Genomic DNA, 18,065 nt, shown 5'->3' on the forward strand with positions numbered 1-18,065 from the left:
CTGCTTTCTAGGTATTATCTTTGTTTACAGCAAGTATTGAACAACTGATTCATAACCACTCTATTCTGAGCTACAGCTACCCGTCACTTCTCCTGCATTAGCTGATATCTCTTACATTTCCTGTTGAAACATCCCCTTTACCTCTTTCATCCTTCTACCCCCACTTAAAGTATCTTGATTCTTCTAAATGTCTCAGAGGTTTGCAGATGTAGTGAGTGAAGTGTTTCTCCATTAAAAATAATAAAATTGTATTGCTACTTCAAGAGGCCAGCCCCAAATCCATGAGTTTCAGGTATAATAACTGATAACAGCTATAATATCTTTGGGCTTCCCCAGTGGCTCAGTGGTTAAAGAATCTGCCTGCAATGCAGGAGATGTGGCAGAAGCCACAGGTTCAATCCCTGGGTCAGGAAGATCCCCTGGGAAAGGAAATGGCAACCCACTCCAGTATTCTTACCTGGGAAATCTCATGGGCAGAGGAGTCTGGTGGGCTACAGTCCATGGGGTTGCAAAGAGTTGGACACGACTTAGCAACTAAATACAAACAACAAAAAACATAATATCTTTAAGGTCAAAGACATTCAGTTCTAAAGAAAGTACTATCTATAAAAGTCTGATTGATTTATGTGCTGTGCTAAATCACTTCAGTCACGTCCAACTCTTTGTGACCCTAAGGACGTAGCCCGTCAGGCTCCACCGTCCATGGGATTCTCCAGGCAAAAATAGTTGAGTTGGTTGCCATGTCCTCCTCCAGGGGATCTTCCTGACCCAGTTGAACCCGTGTCTCTTATATCTCCTGCATTGATAGGTAGGTTCTTTACTGCTAGAGCCACCTGAGAAACCCATTTGATTTATAAAATCTCCAACTGTTTAAAATTTTTTTAATTTTAAAATATTTTTAAAATGTTAAATTTAGATAGAGACGGTAAACAGATCAGTGGCTGCCCTAGCTCCATTGGGGCAGAAGGAGGTCTTGAACAAGTGAAGCTTAGGGGATTTTGTTAGAGTGGTGAAACTATTCAGTATAATACTATCATGACGGATACGTGACAATATTTGTCAAAACCTGTGGAACTTCAAAGGACAAAGAATGAAACTTAATGTACCCAGTTAAAAAGAGAAATCATCAATGAGGTTAACGGATCCCTGAATGGAATGTTGATGGTGATTGCAGCCATGAAATTAAAAGACGCTTACTCCTTGGAAGGAAGGTCATGGCCAACCTAGATAGCATATTTAAAAGCAGAGACATTACTTTGCCAACAAAAGTCCGTCTAGCAAGGCTATGGTTTTTCCAGTGGTCATGTATGGATGTGAGAGTTGGACGGTGAAGAAAGCTGAGTGCCGAAGAATTGATGCTTTTGAACTGTGGTGTTGGAGAAGACTCTTGAGAGTCCCTTGGACTGCAAGGAGATCCAATCAATCCATCCTAAAAGAGATCAATCCTGGGTGTTCATTGGAAGGTCTGATGTTGAAGCTGAAACTCCAATACTTTGGCCACCTCATGCGAAGAGTTGACTCATTGGAAAAGACTCTAATGCTGGGTAGGATTGGGGGCAGGAGGAGAAGGGGACGACAGAGGATGAGATGGTTGGATGGCATAACCGACTCGACGGACATGGGTTTGGGTGGACTCCGGGAGTTGGTGATGGACAGAGAGGCCTGGTGTGCTGCAATTCATGGGGTCGCAGAGAGTCGGACACGACTGAGCGACTGAACTGAACTGAACTGAATGGAATGTTGGTTATGACAAAAGAATCTAACTGTATTACAAATGTATGAAAGAACCTCATTGAAGAGAGTAGGAAAAAGGGTACAGCCCTGAGTCACTTTGGAAATGAGTGAAGTTGGTAAAACTAAAGGCAAAAGGAACCATACAAAAACATATGACTCTGTTGATACAGCTGTTTCCCATGGGGATACAGGTTCATAGATCATATACTACTACATATGTATACTGGCATTGGACAATTATGTAAACATGACAATATGAGTTAGGGTTCTCATTGTGGGAGTGGAAGGTTACAGACAGGCAAGGGTAGGGGTGATTATAACAAATCGATCACACTAAGATAATAGAGGAAACTGGATCTGGAGTATATGAGTAGCCTCTGTACAATCTTTACAACTTTTCCATAAATCAAAAACTATTCTAAAATTAAAAGTTGATTTTTTAAAAATATGTTGTTAAGCATTGTATAGGTGTTTAAATGCATCTGTTGTACTGAAACTAATGCTGAAGGACATCTTTACTAAAATAACTGCTAAAAGGACATGCTTTTGCAAAAGTATTTGTTACGCATGATTTCTTGTTCAAACAGAATTCATTGTCCCTACATCCAGCAAAGCAAAGTTAACTCAGGCTCTGTGCCAAGACATGGAAACAGTCTTGTTACATAGACTCCATGCGATAATGGTAGTACTCAAATCTTTTCATCCATGACACACAATATTCCCATTTGTCTAAAGGAAAAAAGCCTCACTGGCTCAAAAAGTTTCCAATAAGTGTTTCTGGGGAGAAGTCACAAACTCTGGGGCCAGGGGAGGGCAGGAAGGAGAACTGACTGCTGGTTCCAGAACCTGAAAAAAAATAATAAAAAAGGGAGGAGAATGCCTAAGTCTCTCCAGACGACCACCCTCAAATGGGAACATTGCCTGAGGAACTTAAAGTAGCTCTGAGAAGGAGACAAGTTATACTTAAGAAAAATTCACCACACTTAACTGACCCTAAGTGCTGGACCATACTTGCTAAGCATTCTAGACTGCCAAGGACATAAATTTCTAATTCAGGACACTGCTGGTGCTAGGAGGCAGGAGAAATTCTTAAAGAACACGTGGCTTCTAGAGTCTTATGCTCAAGACTTTAACATGGTGGCTCACACACTCATTTTTTGAAGACAATAATAGTCCACAATACCAGGCCAGTCTGAAGCAAGAGGTATTCATGTTGCTGTCAATGTCTCTGCCTCTGCAGAGCTTAGTGGGGGTGACAAACTGGAGACAAGGCCAAAGTCAGGCATCCTGCGCTCCTGTACATTAGGCCCTTCATCCATTCCGGGCCAGCAAAGCCTGAAAAAATAAAGAGTAGAGAAAGATAACAGTGATTTTTCTACTTTTGAGATTATTGATTGCGTGGTTATCCCAGCTCATCCTTCAAGGTTTAGTTCAAACCTTAAATTTTTAAAGGCTTCCAAGCTCCTCCAAATTCTGAGAGCATAATTCTCCTCTCAAAGTGCCAAGTAACTTGGTGGTGGTTTAGTCGATAAGTCATGTCTGACTCTTGCGACCCCATGGACTATAGCCCACCAAGCTCCTCTGTCCATTGGATTTCCCAAGCCAGAATACTGGAGTGGGTTGCCATTACCTTCTCTAGGGGATCTTCCCAACCCAGGAATCAAACCCCGGTCTCCTGGCTTACAGGTAGATTCTTTACCAACTGAGCTACAAGGGAAGTCGCCAAGTAACAGCACTTGCTTAATGCCTTGCATTTCCAGCTTCTTTTCAAATGTGATCTATCTCATATACAAGGTCTTCCCTGGTGGCTTGGATGGTAAAGAATCTGCCAGCAGTGCAGGAGACCCAGGTTCAATCCCTGAGTCAGGAAGATCCCCTGGAGAAGGGAATGGCAACCCACATTAGCATTCTTGCCTGAAGAATCCCATGGACAGAGGAACCTGGCAGGCTACAGTCCATGGGGGCACAAAGAGTCGGACACGACTGAGCGACTAACATGACTATATCTCATATACACAACTTAAGAGTCTGACTTCAAATTCTTGAGCCTGACTACAAATTCTTTTTCTCTCCTCCCCATACACATCCTGTCAAATCCCAGAGCACCCAAGCCAGTGTTTTGCATATGTGCTTAAATTTTAGGGGGAAAAGTTAGTTAGAACCTTTTACTAGATGAACCATTCTCAAATAAAACTCCTTCTCAGCCCATGATTTGGTCATACAAATCTCTCCCAACTCTGAAATTTTCTGATCTAGTCCAAAGTATATAACAATTTCTATTGTTTCTTAAATTCATCACTCAGCATATGACAGCTAATCTGCCACATTAAAAAAAAAAGGTTAGGTTTGCTGAATTGTAATCTTTAAAAGGTTTCAAGAGCCAACTGGGAATCACGAATGTAAATTAAAATAACCTACATTAAAAAAAAAAAATAACCTACATTAGGCATTGTTACAAATTTGTTGAGCCGGCGATCAACTGTTGAGTTGATGATCAGATAAAAAGATACCTTCCATGCAACTGAGCACATATGTGCACAATGACAAACATAGCATAACTTACAGTTCTGCCTGGAAACAGATGGATTTCTTGTGACATTTAATTACAAGACACATGCCTACGTTCAGAACATTAAAAATATTTTTATCACGTGTTTTAGAATTAAGGATATACAGACCACATATAGAAAATGTCTTGAAGCCTACCCACACAACCATTCACCTTAATTTTTTCCAGGAAAAATGGAAATTTCATAGGGGTCCCTGCTCCAGAGCCCCTACAATGGCAAAGAGAAAGCTGCTGATTGAGAAAGGTATCTGTGGGAGGGACAGACAGGGGAGCACAGGGATCTGAGCTCTGTGTGTCAACAATGCCTGTTTGATGAGACAGTGCTTTTTCTGCCACCATAATCCAGAGGATGGACAACATGGACAACACAGGATATACTCAAGTGTGACATGTAACTAGAGGAAGGGAGAAGGAATTACCAGGAAATCATACTTCATTAATTCTTGACTAATATATAACTATCTACCACATGTACCACATGTTATGTTATTGTGCTTTGTGTTATAAAAAGGGAGTAAGAGAGAAGAGGATCAATGAGGAAAGAGAATTCTTTCCCCTTCTCTACTTAACTTCCCTCCAGTTCCTTCCTCTGCCTAGCTGGAAAAAGCCCTGTGAAAAAGAGACTGCTCCCAAACAGAAAATAATATACCATGGTTTATCACAGCTATGCTAAATCCCATACCCTCCCATAGTGCCAGCCCCTGTCATTTTCTGCTTTTTGTTTTGGTTATTTAAGCATGCAGTAGATTCCTTCTTAAACTATCATGTTTAGGTACCTGAGAAATTTTGCTACCTTCATTTTCTTTATATTAACTTAAGCCCATCTTGGTTCCCTCTGAGCAGGCAAGAAAGTCAATCACAATCATTACTGGAATCCCCTTACCTCCCTGGTTTACACCACAATCAGGGAGAAGTGCATGTATCAGAAAATAGGGGCAGGACTCCTAATCTCTCCTCTGCCTCGAGCCCTTTTGAAATTCTCACTGCCCAACCCTGAAACATGACAGGCTTTCTACTCCATTGCCGAGTGGGGATGGAGGTGGTCTGGTGAGGGGGCTTCATCTTTGCTGGAAGCTCTGGTGTCTAGAGTGGAGTCTCCATAAGGCACCATATGATCATCCTGCTGACCAGGACACAACCACAGAACAAGCAAGGGTGCCCACTACCCACCAACCTCCATCCCCTCCCCAGTGCTCCAGAATTCCCACTCTTCCCTGGCCCTCAGAGCTTTACCCTCTTATTACTCTATTACTCTATCTATCAATTACTCCATCCCGATTACTCTATTGCTTCAGGGCACCTTGTGCAGTTTCAACAACAAGCTAGGACGGGACTGGGGACTCACAATAACTAACACCTTGACAGAGCATCCCGCCACTTTACACTGGTGTTGTCATTCCTTCCCACCCTAGATTTTCCTTCAGTCCTCCCTACTCTATCACTACTAGACTTGGAGTTCTGGAGGAAAAGGACAGGTTATTACTCATTTTACGTCCTCTAAAATACCTCACATGGGAATTCTCAGCCAGGGCACACAAGAAATCAAATCCCTGTCTAGCAGCCCCTCCAAATTTTTATTGATGTTTAAAAAATTCTTTTCCTACAATTGAGTATAAATAACATCACAGCAATGCCTGAGACATGAAATGAAGCCCATCAGGCAGCTGAGTGTGGAGCAGCTTTGCTGTAACTAAAAAGTATGGGGTTAGCATGTCATCAGATAGGACTGTGGAGGAATTCCAAGAACTCTGCCTCCAAAGAGCACAGACAGGACAGAACTAGGTCTTCTTCAAACAGCAGTCACCCTGAAAAGCACCCCATAGATGACCCTGATACCTTTATTGACATGGTGGTGACTGCATTATAATCCCTGCTGGCCTGACTAGCGTTGCTGTCAATCATTTAATTATCTCACAATATGCCTACAAAAATTCTAGAATTAAAAAAAAATTCTAGAATTTGAAGTGTTCTTCTGAAGACTGCTACATGTTCACTTCTCTTATTCTCATTTTCTTCCTATCTAAAAGAATATCCATTGTTTAGCCACCTAGCATAAAGACTACGTTGCAACCTATTTTGCAGCTGTGTGTACAAAAGCAGTGACTCACTCTGGGAGTAGCAACGATGTGTGTCCATGATTATGCTTGGCCCGAAGGGGCAGCGAGAGGAAGGAAGAGTTTCCTGGAACCCACAGAGTAATGATGGCTACAGAAGACAGTTGCTTGACAAGAACGGTGGCTTCTACTTTGGGTTGGGTCCCCCAAAAGCCATTCTCAAGAGTAGGATTTCAGCACAAGTAGTTTATTTGGAAGCAGTCCCAGGAGGTCCTGGAAAGGGATGGGTAAGTGAGACAGGGCAGGGAAGGAGGCCAAGATAGTGTGCGCTGATCGGCAGAGATTGCCACTGAGTGCAAATGTGGCTCAGTCTCCATAGGGACATAGGAGATGATGAAGAATATGGCTTAGAGTTGTCCCAACCCAGGGGAGAAGATGTGGGGATGTTTAGCCACCAATTCCCACACAACAGTGGTTAAGGGCTGCTCCCTGAGACTATTAACTGTCCAGCACTTTCAGCCTGCCCTGAACATAGAGTAGACATGTTTCCATGGCCAGAAAAAGCCCTCAGGCAGAGAGAAGCAGGTGTTTACACAGGAAGGAGCCACCACTGTACATCAGCAGTGGTGAGGGCTGAAGGAACCTGTGTGGGGGACCCATGGCATCTGCTATGCCTTCAGTTAAGTAGCCACTGCTACTCTGGCCCCACAGAGAAGGAGCAGAAGAATAAATAAATACCTGACCTTGCTCTTGGCCCATCCCCCTAATCTCCTGCTGAACCTAATCAGATGCCCCTTGATGCAGTTTACTCTGGACAGTCTCCCGTGGCGCAGAGCAGGGTGGAGCAGGAGGAACAGTGGCCTGTGGAGCAAGCAGAGAGTATCCAACACATCTGCCTTCCACTGTTTCCAAATGTCTGTATTTAAAATCTAAGACAGCACTCTCTGACTATAAAAATATCATGATACATTTATATCTTCACTAAAACTGAAGAAAGATGTGACTGGAAAGGCCCTTGGAAAACATCTCTGTGAGTACAAGCAGTAGAGAGAGCACAAGGAAAATGAGAGGAGACTTAAGTTCTAGTCCTGGTTCTAATAATTATGAATGATGACAATTTGAGCAGGTCATTTGACACTTCAAACTGTTTCCTCATCCTTACAATCAGCAAGGTCCTATTGACTGAACAAAGCTGTTATGAAAATCAAAAGAATATAAAACACCCTGTAGTTAAGAGGGTTATACAGTGAGGAGTTAGTAAACCTTCACCGTCCAGACAGAAAGGAAGCCATACCACTTTTAAACACTTTTCGGAAGGAAATGCCCCTATATTTGTGTGTGTTTCTTTCAATTAGGAAGATATTTACATGTTTACCACCACACACAAAAAATTTTTTAATTAGACAAGGCATAATAATTAACATGTATTTACTTACAGTTATTTTCTTACCACTAATACCCCAACCAAAAAAATCTACATTCATTTAATTACATCAGTTACTATTCTAATAAATAGTCATAGTCGTTTTTCTCTAGTTATTTCCTTTTATTTTTGACAATGTGCTTTTTACCCTTTTAATCACTTCCTCTCTGTCCTTACGTGCTTCAACATTTCTGATGAACCAGTAATCATGCCCAAGATCACAATTCTACATCTTTTCTTTTTTCACTTCCCTTTTAATGTAGAAAATAAGCCTAATAATGGAGGCACAATTAGCTTGTACTACGAAATACTGGATAGAAAATCTTCTAGGTGCAGTCATCAGTCTAAGGAATGAATAAAGTTACAATTATTGCCCCTAAATGGAGATGTCAGAGTTGCTCCCTTGCTAAAAATCAGGAATCAAGATTATCAGTAACCCAGAGAAATTCATGAAACAAAAGGCAGTGTTTCCCTTGGGGTTATCACACTGTTACTGCCTTGGATTAAAAACCACTGTAGTAACTCATTCGACTGGCCTGAAGTTTTCACGAAGGAACTGTGGGGGAGGGGAGACTGTTTTCAAAGGTTACCACCACTAGGAAAATAAGCACTTAATAGTTCTTACCCATCCACAAGGTAGAAGAAGGTGGAGACAGTCATTAAATAAACAAAATAAGATATATCAGAAGAATGAACAAATTTTTTTTAAAAAGAGTGAACATAAAAATATCATTCTTTTTGCTGACTCTATTGTTTCAAGTCTTTGTGGTAGGTGGGAACAGGAAAACTTAAAAGTAGAGGGAAGGAAAAGGCTTTGCCCTTTTCCTTAAAGTATGTTAACTCTATTTTAATTAACTTTCGGGCATTACCGCTTTGCTTCACATCAAGAACAATATAACATCCCATTATCACACCATCTTGAGGAAAGAGATATTGCCCTTCTGAACTTTGGCAAGAAGCATAACAGACATAACAGCTCAGAAATGACTACTCCAGGAAAGTTTTGCATAGACTCTCCTCCCAGTAAGGTTAAAGGAAACTACTTAAAAAAAAATTCTCTATGAAATGATAAGCCATTTTCCACGTAGGTAATTTCTATTGTCCATATTTACAGTTCTCTGAATAAAATTGTTAGGAACTCCACTTAAAACACTACAATATCTGACATGTGTTTTAAAAGGGAGGGAGAAGGGAGGGGAAAAAAGAGGGAGAGAGATAAGATGGGGAGAAGAATTGAAAATACAAGTTAAATCAAATATATTCAGTGGTTAGCTGGCATTAATAAGCTGTTATTTTTATATTCATAAACTTGCTAAAAGATTTTTCCAATTTGTAATACTGAAAACAACAAACTTATATTAAAATTTAAAACATTTTTTGGATGGAAAGGATATTAAAATAATTTAATTTATGCAGGATGGTTATATAAATAGTCTAATATTTATACAACTGTCATTCCAAATGTGGAAACTCTACAGATTGGCTTGGGTTTTGGCATCAGACTGCTAGGAGTAATCAGACAGACCTTATCTGGGTGTCATCTTCAGTGTACTGTTAAGAGAGCCTCAATCAAAATTCAAGCACTTCTGCCCACTGCCTTCTGAGATCTTAGATGTCTTTAATGTGGACAAATTATTTACTCCACAATTAGTTGTAAATAGCCATGAGAAAAGTAACATCAGATACCATTTCCAGGTATGCACTTAAATGAATTAGAAATGCTGATACTGATGTGAATGATAAATATGGATCTAATGAATGGGAAAGAGGGATAGAGAGATTATGCTCTCTGCACAACACATTTTGAGCTCTTCTATAGCTGACTGACTAGTGAAAGAGCTGTTTCCCAAAGATATGGGTATTCATTCAAATAAATCTTTATGACTGTAGAGTATGAACTGCATACATATTATCCAGAGGAAATCCCTAGACAGCTTCCAAATAGGAGGTAGAGACTTTGAGATCATCTCTAGACTGAATTCTGACCACAGTTCTCAGATATGGGGAAGAAATTCTAGAGAATAAATACACATAGAGGCCTTACGTTTGGGAGGTTGTCTAAGCTCACTGATACAAGGGTTCTGCTTGATTAAATGAATCCCTTTTCCCCTAGAATAAGAAAATTCAACGTAATGAAGCTATGACTCACCTCTAAAGCTCAAGAAACATTATGAGTACCAAGTGTGATCACACTCTCCAGACATCAGAGCTCCACATTATGGGTCAAACTGGCATCCCATCAACTTCTGAACCTGAGAGCTGGGGCAAAATTTACTGTGGAAACACCACTGAAAGAACTTCATGTTCTTGGAAGCTCCCTGGATTATAAACTCAGAACTGGAGATAGCAGTGAGAGTGATTAGACAGAGTTGGAAAGTTCGTGCTCCCAGAGAAGTGGTAATGCCTTCAAATTTGGGCAAAGGGCCCCTGCTCTAGTCCCATACCTTAGAGGGACCCGTAAACCAGAAAACCACAAATAACGAACTTGGCAAAAATCACATGGGTACTTCTGTCACTCAGAACCCAGTGCTCAGTGATGACACTGGGCAATTCACAATCCAATATGCCTGCTGCTGTGATTCACACCATTCAAGCACCAGAGGAACACTCTGCCACACTACCCCGTGTCCAAATGAAGAAGAGAGGACTGTGGCCCTGCTGACGACAGAGATGGACAAAGCTTCAAAGCATGAGGAGCATTTGAGTCAGAGAAATTACTAGCTAAGAAAAAATTTAGCTCACTATATCTTTCTTCTCAAATTTCATGACCACAGTAGGTTTTTGAATAGTAAAATATGTCATAAAGCAGAGTGTTCACTTTCTTAAACTCTTTATATCCAATATTTAACAGTTTTTACAACAGTTGCACGTGGCATCTGAGGAAAACTTAACAATATTAAACAATTGTTGTTCAGTTGCTCAGTCATGTCTGACTCTTTGCAACCCCATGGACTGTAGCACTCCAGGCTTCCCTGTCCTTCACCATCTCCTGGAGCTTGCTCAAACTCAAGTCCATTGAGTTGGTGATGCCATCCAACCATCTCATCCTCTGTCGGCCCCTTCTCCTCCTGCCTTTGTATATATGTAAGTGTAGATACAACATGTATCAAACACAACATTTATTCTTCACATTGGTAGCTAAAATTATGAATATTATTATAAAATATAATAATATAAATTTTATATTATATAATAATAACACCTAGTTAAATTTCAGAAAACAGTTAAAACTTTTGATTATATTTCAGTTCAGTTCACTTCAGTTCAGTTCAGTCGCTCAGTCGTGTCCGACTCTTTGCAACCCCATGAACCACAGCACGTCAAGCCTCCCTGTCCATCACCAACTCCCTGAGTCCACCCAAACCCATGTTCATCGAGTCAATGATGCCATCAGCCATCTCATAAATTTTGATTGTCATTAATTACCATTATATTTGGCCTTTGTACTTAGCAGATAATATTGAATATGTACTGTATATATACTATATATATATTTGTATATGTATACGTATATGTCGCTCAGTCATGTCCGACTCTTTGCAACCCCATGGACTATAGCCCACCAGGCTCCTCTGGTCCATGGGGATTCTCCAGGCAAGAATACTGGAGTGGGCTGCCATGCTCTCCTTCAGGGGATCCTCCCAATCCAGGGATCGACTCGAACCCAGGTCTCCCACATTGCAGGAGGATTCTTTACCTTCTGAGCCACCAGGGAGGCCCAATATTGAATATACTAGAAGAAAAATAATTTCTTGAAGCCATTGTTTGTAAATTTTCTACATTTATTTTATACTTTTTATATAAAAGATACTCGAAGTTTCTATACTTTGTGGCAGTTTAAAAAAAATGGCTTCGATTTTTTTTACAGCCCTTCCATAGAGAGGTCGAGGGGAGGGGGATGGGATGTCTCAGCCAATGGAATAAAGTAACACCAAATGGCTTTTAAGGCTAGATCCAAAAAGGACATTCAGGTTTTACCTTGTTCACTAGAACACTCTTTCCTGAAGCCCCGAGCCACCACTGAAAATGTCTGACCATCTTGAGGCTACCATACTGTAATGAAACCTAAGCCACAAGAAGAGCCCACGTCATCAGCATTCCAGTTAACAGGCCCAGCTAAGCCCAACCTTCAAGCATTCCCAGCCCAGCCATCAGACATGTGAGTGAAGAGACTTACAGATGATTCTGGACCTCATCCAGTAGTCTCCCCCAACTATCCAAGTCTTGGCAGCAGTGACCTCAGATATCATGAACCAGAGATAAGCCATCTCTGCTGTACCCTGTCCAAATTCCTGACCCAGAGAATCCATAGTGATTATAAAGCAGTTGTCATTTTATGCCACAATATTTTGGTATGGTTTGTTATCCACCAAGAGATAATTAGAGTGTTTTGAATGCATTTAAATTCTATTTTTTAACTTAGATTATTGAGGATGATTATTAAACTAGTAATAGAAACTGTAAAAGTAGAGGGAAGGAAAAAATGTTTAAGAGAAAAGTAGAGAGAGTTTCTGTTATGGCAGCATGAGGGATTCAGCAGCTCTTCTCTGTAATAAATATATGCTTCAAGGAAGATGGGATAGATATATTTTTCCATATTCCTGTTGCTTAAGTACAACTGAAAACTCTGGACACCATATACATGTGTGTGTGCACGCATGTGCGAGTGCTAAGTCACTTCAGTCCTGTCCGACTCTTTATGACCCTGTGGACTGTAGCCTCCTCTGTCGATGGGATTTTCCAGGCAAGAGTACTGGAGTTGGTTGCCATTGCCTCCTCCAGGGGATCCTCCCCACCGAGGAATTGAACCCATGTCTCTTAGATCTCTGGCATTGGCAGACAGGTTCTTTACTGCTAGCGCCACCTGGGAAGCCTATATATATATATAGAGAGAGAGAGAGAGAGAGAGATTCTAAAAGCTGGAGAGAAAGGGGCAGATTGGCTAGCAACCTAGAAACTCTAGAAATGACACAAAGAACAAAAGTTCTTTTTGCCTTACACATCCCACACTTAGAGAGAGTTGACTCCTACCCCCACCCAGCAGTAACAAGAAGTGCTGCTCTCTGGACTATCAATGGAGGCTGGGTGGGGAACTGGGGTTTTCATTATCATCTGGTAGTAATGGGGGTGTGCTGCAGGGGTGTGCACATCCCTTCCAGACCAATGTCAGAGGAGGCTGGCTAAAACAGAAGTTAATTAAGATACAGAGCCCCACCCATAACATAATATCCAAAATATTCACGTTTTGACCCCAAATCCATCATATCTACAACTAGGAAAATCACAAACTGAATGACAAAAAAAACAACAGATGCCAACACAAAGATTCTAGTTTAATTCTAGTTTGAATTCTGCTTTTGTTTTTTGTACAATTCTAATTTAAATGTGTAAATGTATTTAAAGCAATCATGTAAATTAATCTTTGAGAGTTCTAATTATTACATAAGTATGGGTAAGTCACTAAAGTATGTTATGACTTAAATAGTTGAGGTCTTTTATAAAATTCTCCTTTATCCATGGAATTCTCTAGGCAAGAATACTGAAGTGGATTGTCATTCCCTTCTCCAGGAGATCTTCCCGACCCAGGGATCGAACCCGGGTCTCCTGCATTGCAGGCAGATTCTTTACTATCTGAGCCACCAGGGAAACCCCTCTTATAAAATCACTTCTTTGTATGAAAGATGTCCAGGAGTAGGAAGTCCTGGGCAAGCATGAAGTTTCCATGGCTGTCAGGGATCCAGGTTTCTTCCCTTTTGTTGCTTACCTTTGCTCATATTTCTTCTCATGTTCCAAAATGACTGGTGGAGCTCCAGCCATTTTGCTCAAAATTAAAGTAGCAACATGGAGAAGGGAGGAAAAGGACTTTTGTTTTCTGAAGAGATTTTCCTAAAGTCTCATCAGTTCTTTAATGTATAGCTCATGGATCAGAACTATGTACATAATCCCAACTCGCTACAAAGGAGCTGAAATGTCATCTTTTGGCTACATTGTGCTCATTAAAAATTTGAGTTTCTGTCTATTTGAAACAGAGGAAAACAATAGAATGGGAAAGACTAGAGATCTCTTCAAGAAAATTAGAGATACCAAGGGAACATTCATGCAAAAATGGGCACAATAAAGGACAGAAACGGTATGGACCTAACAGAAGCAGAAGATATTAAGAAGAAGTGGCAAGAATACATAGAAGAACTATGCAAAAAGGATCTTCAAGACCCAGAAAATCACGATGGTGTGATCACTCACCTAGAGCCAGACATCCTGGAATGTGAAGTCAAGTGGACCTTAGGAAGCATCACTACGAACAAAGCTAGTGAAGGTGATGGAATCTCAGTTGAGCTATTTCAAATCCTGAAAGATGATGCTGTGAAAGTGCTGCACTCAATATGCCAGCAAATTTGGAAAACTCAGCAGTGGCCTCAGGACTGGAAAAGGTCAGTTTTCATTCCAATCCCAAAGAAAGGCAATGCCAAAGAATGCTCAAACTACCGCACAATTGCACTCATCTCACACACTAGTAAAGTAATGCTCAAAATTCTCCAAGCCAGGCTTCAACAGTACGTAACCGTGAACTTCCAGATGTTCAAGCTCTATTTAGAAAAGGCAGAAGAACCAGAGATCAAATTGCCAACATCTGTTGGATCATCGAAAAAGCGAGAGAGTTCCAGAAAAATATCTACTTCTGTTTTATGGACTATGCCAAAGCCTTTGACTGTGTGGATCACAACAAACTGTGGAAAATTCTTCAAGAGATGGGAATACCAGACCACCTGGCCTGCCTCCTGAGAAATCTGTATGCAGGTCAGGAAGCAACAGTTAGAACTGGACATGGAACAACAGACTGGTTCCAAATAGGGAAGGGAGTCCATCAAGGCTGCATATTATCACCCTGTTTATTTAACTTATATGCAGAGTACATCGTGAGAAATGCTGGACTGGATGAAGCACAAGCTGGAATCAAGATTGCTGGGAGAAATATCAATAACCTCAGATATGCAGATAACACCACCCTTATGGCAGAAAGTGAAGAAGAACTAAAGAGCCTCTTGATGAAAGTGCAAGAAGAGAGTGAAAAAGTTGGCTTAAATCTCAACGTTCAGAAAACTAAGATCATGGCATCCGGTCCCATCACTTCATGGCAAATAGAAGGGGAAACAGTGACGGACTTTATTTTTTGAGGCTCCAAAATCACTGCAGATAGTGACTGCAGCCATGAAATTAAAAGACGCTTGCTCCTTGGAAGAAAAGTTATGACCAACCTAGACAGCATATTAAAAAGCAGAGACATTAGTTTGCCAACAAAGGTCCATCTAGTCAAAGCTGTGGTTTTTCCAGTAGTCATGTATGGATGTGAGAGTTGGACTATAAAGAAAACTGAATGCCGAAGAACTGATGCTTCTGATCTGTGGTGTTGGAGGAGACTCTTGAGCCCAAGGACTGCAAGGAGATCCAACCAGTCCATCCTAAAGGAAATCAGTCCTGAATATTCATTGGAAGGACTGATGCTGAAGCTGAAGCTTCAATATTTTGGCCACCTGATGCAAAGAACTGACTCACTAGAAAAGACCCCGATGCTGGGAAAGATTGAAGGAGGGAGGAGAAGGGGATGGACGACAGAGGATGAGATGGTTGGATGGCATCACTGACTCAATGGACATGAGTTGGTGATGAACAGGGAGGCCTGGTGTGCTGCCTGCAGTCCATGGGGTTACAAAGAGTAGAACACAACTGAGTGACTGAACTGAACTGAAGTGATTTCATTTTTTGTGTTATAAATTTTATCACCTAAAGCTTTTTATTTTCTGATTTTTTATTTCTATAATATCAGAATACAATTGAGTTTTATATACTGACCTTGTATTTGTCCTTTCCATTGCTCTTAATTTACTCCAGTATTTCTGTGCTTCCATCCAGGATCATTTTTCCTTTAGCCTAAACAACTCTCTTTAGCAATTCTTTGTGAGGATCTGTAATAATACATTTTTTCTTAATTTTTGTTTTCTAAACACATTTGCATTTTCATTTTTAAAGGCTACTTTGCTGAGCACAGAATTCTAGGTTAACTTCTTTCCAGACATTATTCCACTTTCCTTATTTCTGTTAAAAAGTCAGGTGTGAGTCTTGTTATTGTTCTTTTGAAAGCAGTGCATCCTTTTTAACCTATGTTTTTGGTAGATTTGTGGAGGAGGGAATGTTGGATGTGCACCTTGAGAAGGGGAGCTGATACCAGCCTTCAAGATGTGAGGCCTATCTTCTTCCTAGATGTCAAAAACTATCCAGGGCCCTGTCCTATCTTTTTAATAAAAGTGCCTACATGGCTGTCCCTGCCTTCTTTAGGAGCAAGTTCTTGTATCCACTGTTTGCACATGGAAGCAAGGCTGAAAGGCTGACCTACCTGACTCTTCCTACAGTGGTACCTCAATCAGTAACTCTGTTGTCCAAGGGCCCTTTGATATCAATAGCTTCTTTTTGTGTGCTTAGAACATCCCCAGGAGCCACCCCTATTTCAATATTAAGCCTCTGCTTATACAACTTTTGTTTATCCAACCATAATCCTGTCCTGTGAGCCTTTTATTTTTCAAAGATTGTCATAATGTCTTGTCTTTTGAGAGCACTCCTTCTTGTTTTTCAGTATCAATGTATGTGCATGGATGCAGATGACTGTGTGTGCTCATGTAACTTTCTTGTAATTTTTAAAGATTCTGGGGACAATCTAAAGAGGGGAAGAGTCAGGAGAGGCTAGAACTTGTTCTCAGTCTGCCATCTTGATTCAATCTCTTTGTTAAATTTCTAAGTACACACTGAACTCTTTTAGTACCAAACCCAGACATCTGCCAGTATCATATGATCTTTTTTGGAAATCTCTGCTTCTGAGGTGATACATTAAGCTAGTTCAATATAATCCTCATGTTAAAATTGGCATCTGTATGAAACATGTGAATAAACTTCCTGTCCTTCTTCAAAATTATCTTCCAGATTTTAATATCTCAAAACAACTGAGAGTTCTGTATTACAGAATTTCCTACAAACATATCACAACAAAAGTACAAATACTATTTTTGCTCCACTATAACAAAAAAGAGAAAACAAGTATTTAAAAAGCACGTAAAGTGCTAAAATCCAAAAATAAGAAGAAACAACTCAGTAATCCATTAATGTTATTTCCCTACACTCAACCCTGAAATTACTTCAATCAACAGACTCTTGTATAACACTAATAAATTCACTAATAACATCATTGATTTATCATTGATTAGAATTGAAGGGTAAAATGCAAATTGGAAATCTAAAATAGTCTCCAGTTGGTTATAGAAATTGCATATAAAGAAATGCAGTTCATAATTAATATAAACACTAACTATTCATAGGAGCTAAATCTAAAGAGTTCAACAAAACAATATTTTTAAAAATATTTAATAAACGGCAACCCACTCCAGTGTTCTTGCCTGGAGAATCTCACGGACGGTGGAGCCTGGTGGGCTGCCGTCTATGGGGTCGCGCAGAGTCGGACATGACTGAAGCGACTTAGCAGCAGCAGCAATGCATATCTAACATGTCCTAGGCACTGTTTTAGGCATTGGATACAAGCAGTAAACAAAACAAAAAACCCTCTGTTTTTGGAGCGTATAGTCCAGTAAGTACATATAATTTGAGTAATATGAACTTGGCCTTTTCCTATGGAAATTACTAAAAAGGCAGATATTTTATGCCCAAACACAAATATAGATATCTCTTATGGAAGTCTATCACACAATCACATAAAAACATATTTGAGAATGTTTATAAGACAAAGATACATTTAGCTACTGGATTCAAAAAACTAGAATATCAGTATCTTCGAGAATGTGAGCAAGGTCAGGTGCCCTAACATTTACCTGCCTATGGAAAAGGAAGCACTGGCTAGTTTTTGAAAAGTGTATTAGATGTTAGATAACTCTTGCGTGTGCATGTTTTGTCGCTCAGTCGTGTCTGACTCTTTGCGATCCCATGAACTGTGACCCGCCAGGCTCCTCTGTCCATGCAATTCTCCAGGCAAGAATACTGGAGTGGGTTGCCATTTCCTTCTCCAGGGGATCTTCCCCACCCAGGGATTGAACCCAGGTCTCCTGCATTGCAGGCAGATGCTTTACCATCTGAGCTACTAGGGAAGACCGATAACTCCTAACAGGTCTTAATTTATGTCCTCAACCAAGCAATTGAAATAATCCAGGTATCAGGAATATGCAGACTGACAAAAATACTGGGTCTCTTCAAAGGTGATGCTGTGAAAGTGCTGCACTCGATATGC

General features: G+C 40.5%; 1 protein-coding gene and 1 long non-coding RNA gene across 5 annotated transcripts in view; one reads left to right on the forward strand and one right to left on the reverse strand.

The window, feature by feature from the left end:
• Positions 1–18,065, reverse strand: part of ENTPD1 (ectonucleoside triphosphate diphosphohydrolase 1) — a 117,657-nt gene that overhangs the window by 97,201 nt on the left and 2,391 nt on the right. For 2 of the 4 annotated variants that reach the window (XM_081551872.1, XM_081551864.1), the window contains exons 2-3: positions 15,632–15,744; positions 2,918–3,069 (exon numbers count right to left, since the gene is read on the reverse strand). The gene's annotated coding sequence lies outside the window, so the exon portion shown is untranslated. Of the gene's footprint in view, positions 1–457; positions 535–2,917; positions 3,070–15,631; positions 15,745–18,065 lie in introns of all 4 variants that reach the window. The other 2 variants (XM_081551890.1, XM_081551898.1) reach the window with 2 other exon arrangements.
• On the forward strand, positions 6,251–10,694 carry LOC145530481 (uncharacterized). The gene is made up of 2 exons (XR_014071825.1): positions 6,251–6,644; positions 9,894–10,694. It is a non-coding gene; the product is annotated as an uncharacterized LOC145530481 (long non-coding RNA).

This window comes from Giraffa tippelskirchi, chromosome 2 (assembly GCF_054371585.1).
Source record: "Giraffa tippelskirchi isolate mGirTip1 chromosome 2, T2T-mGirTip1v1.2.pri, whole genome shotgun sequence".
NCBI lineage: Eukaryota > Metazoa > Chordata > Mammalia > Artiodactyla > Giraffidae > Giraffa > Giraffa tippelskirchi.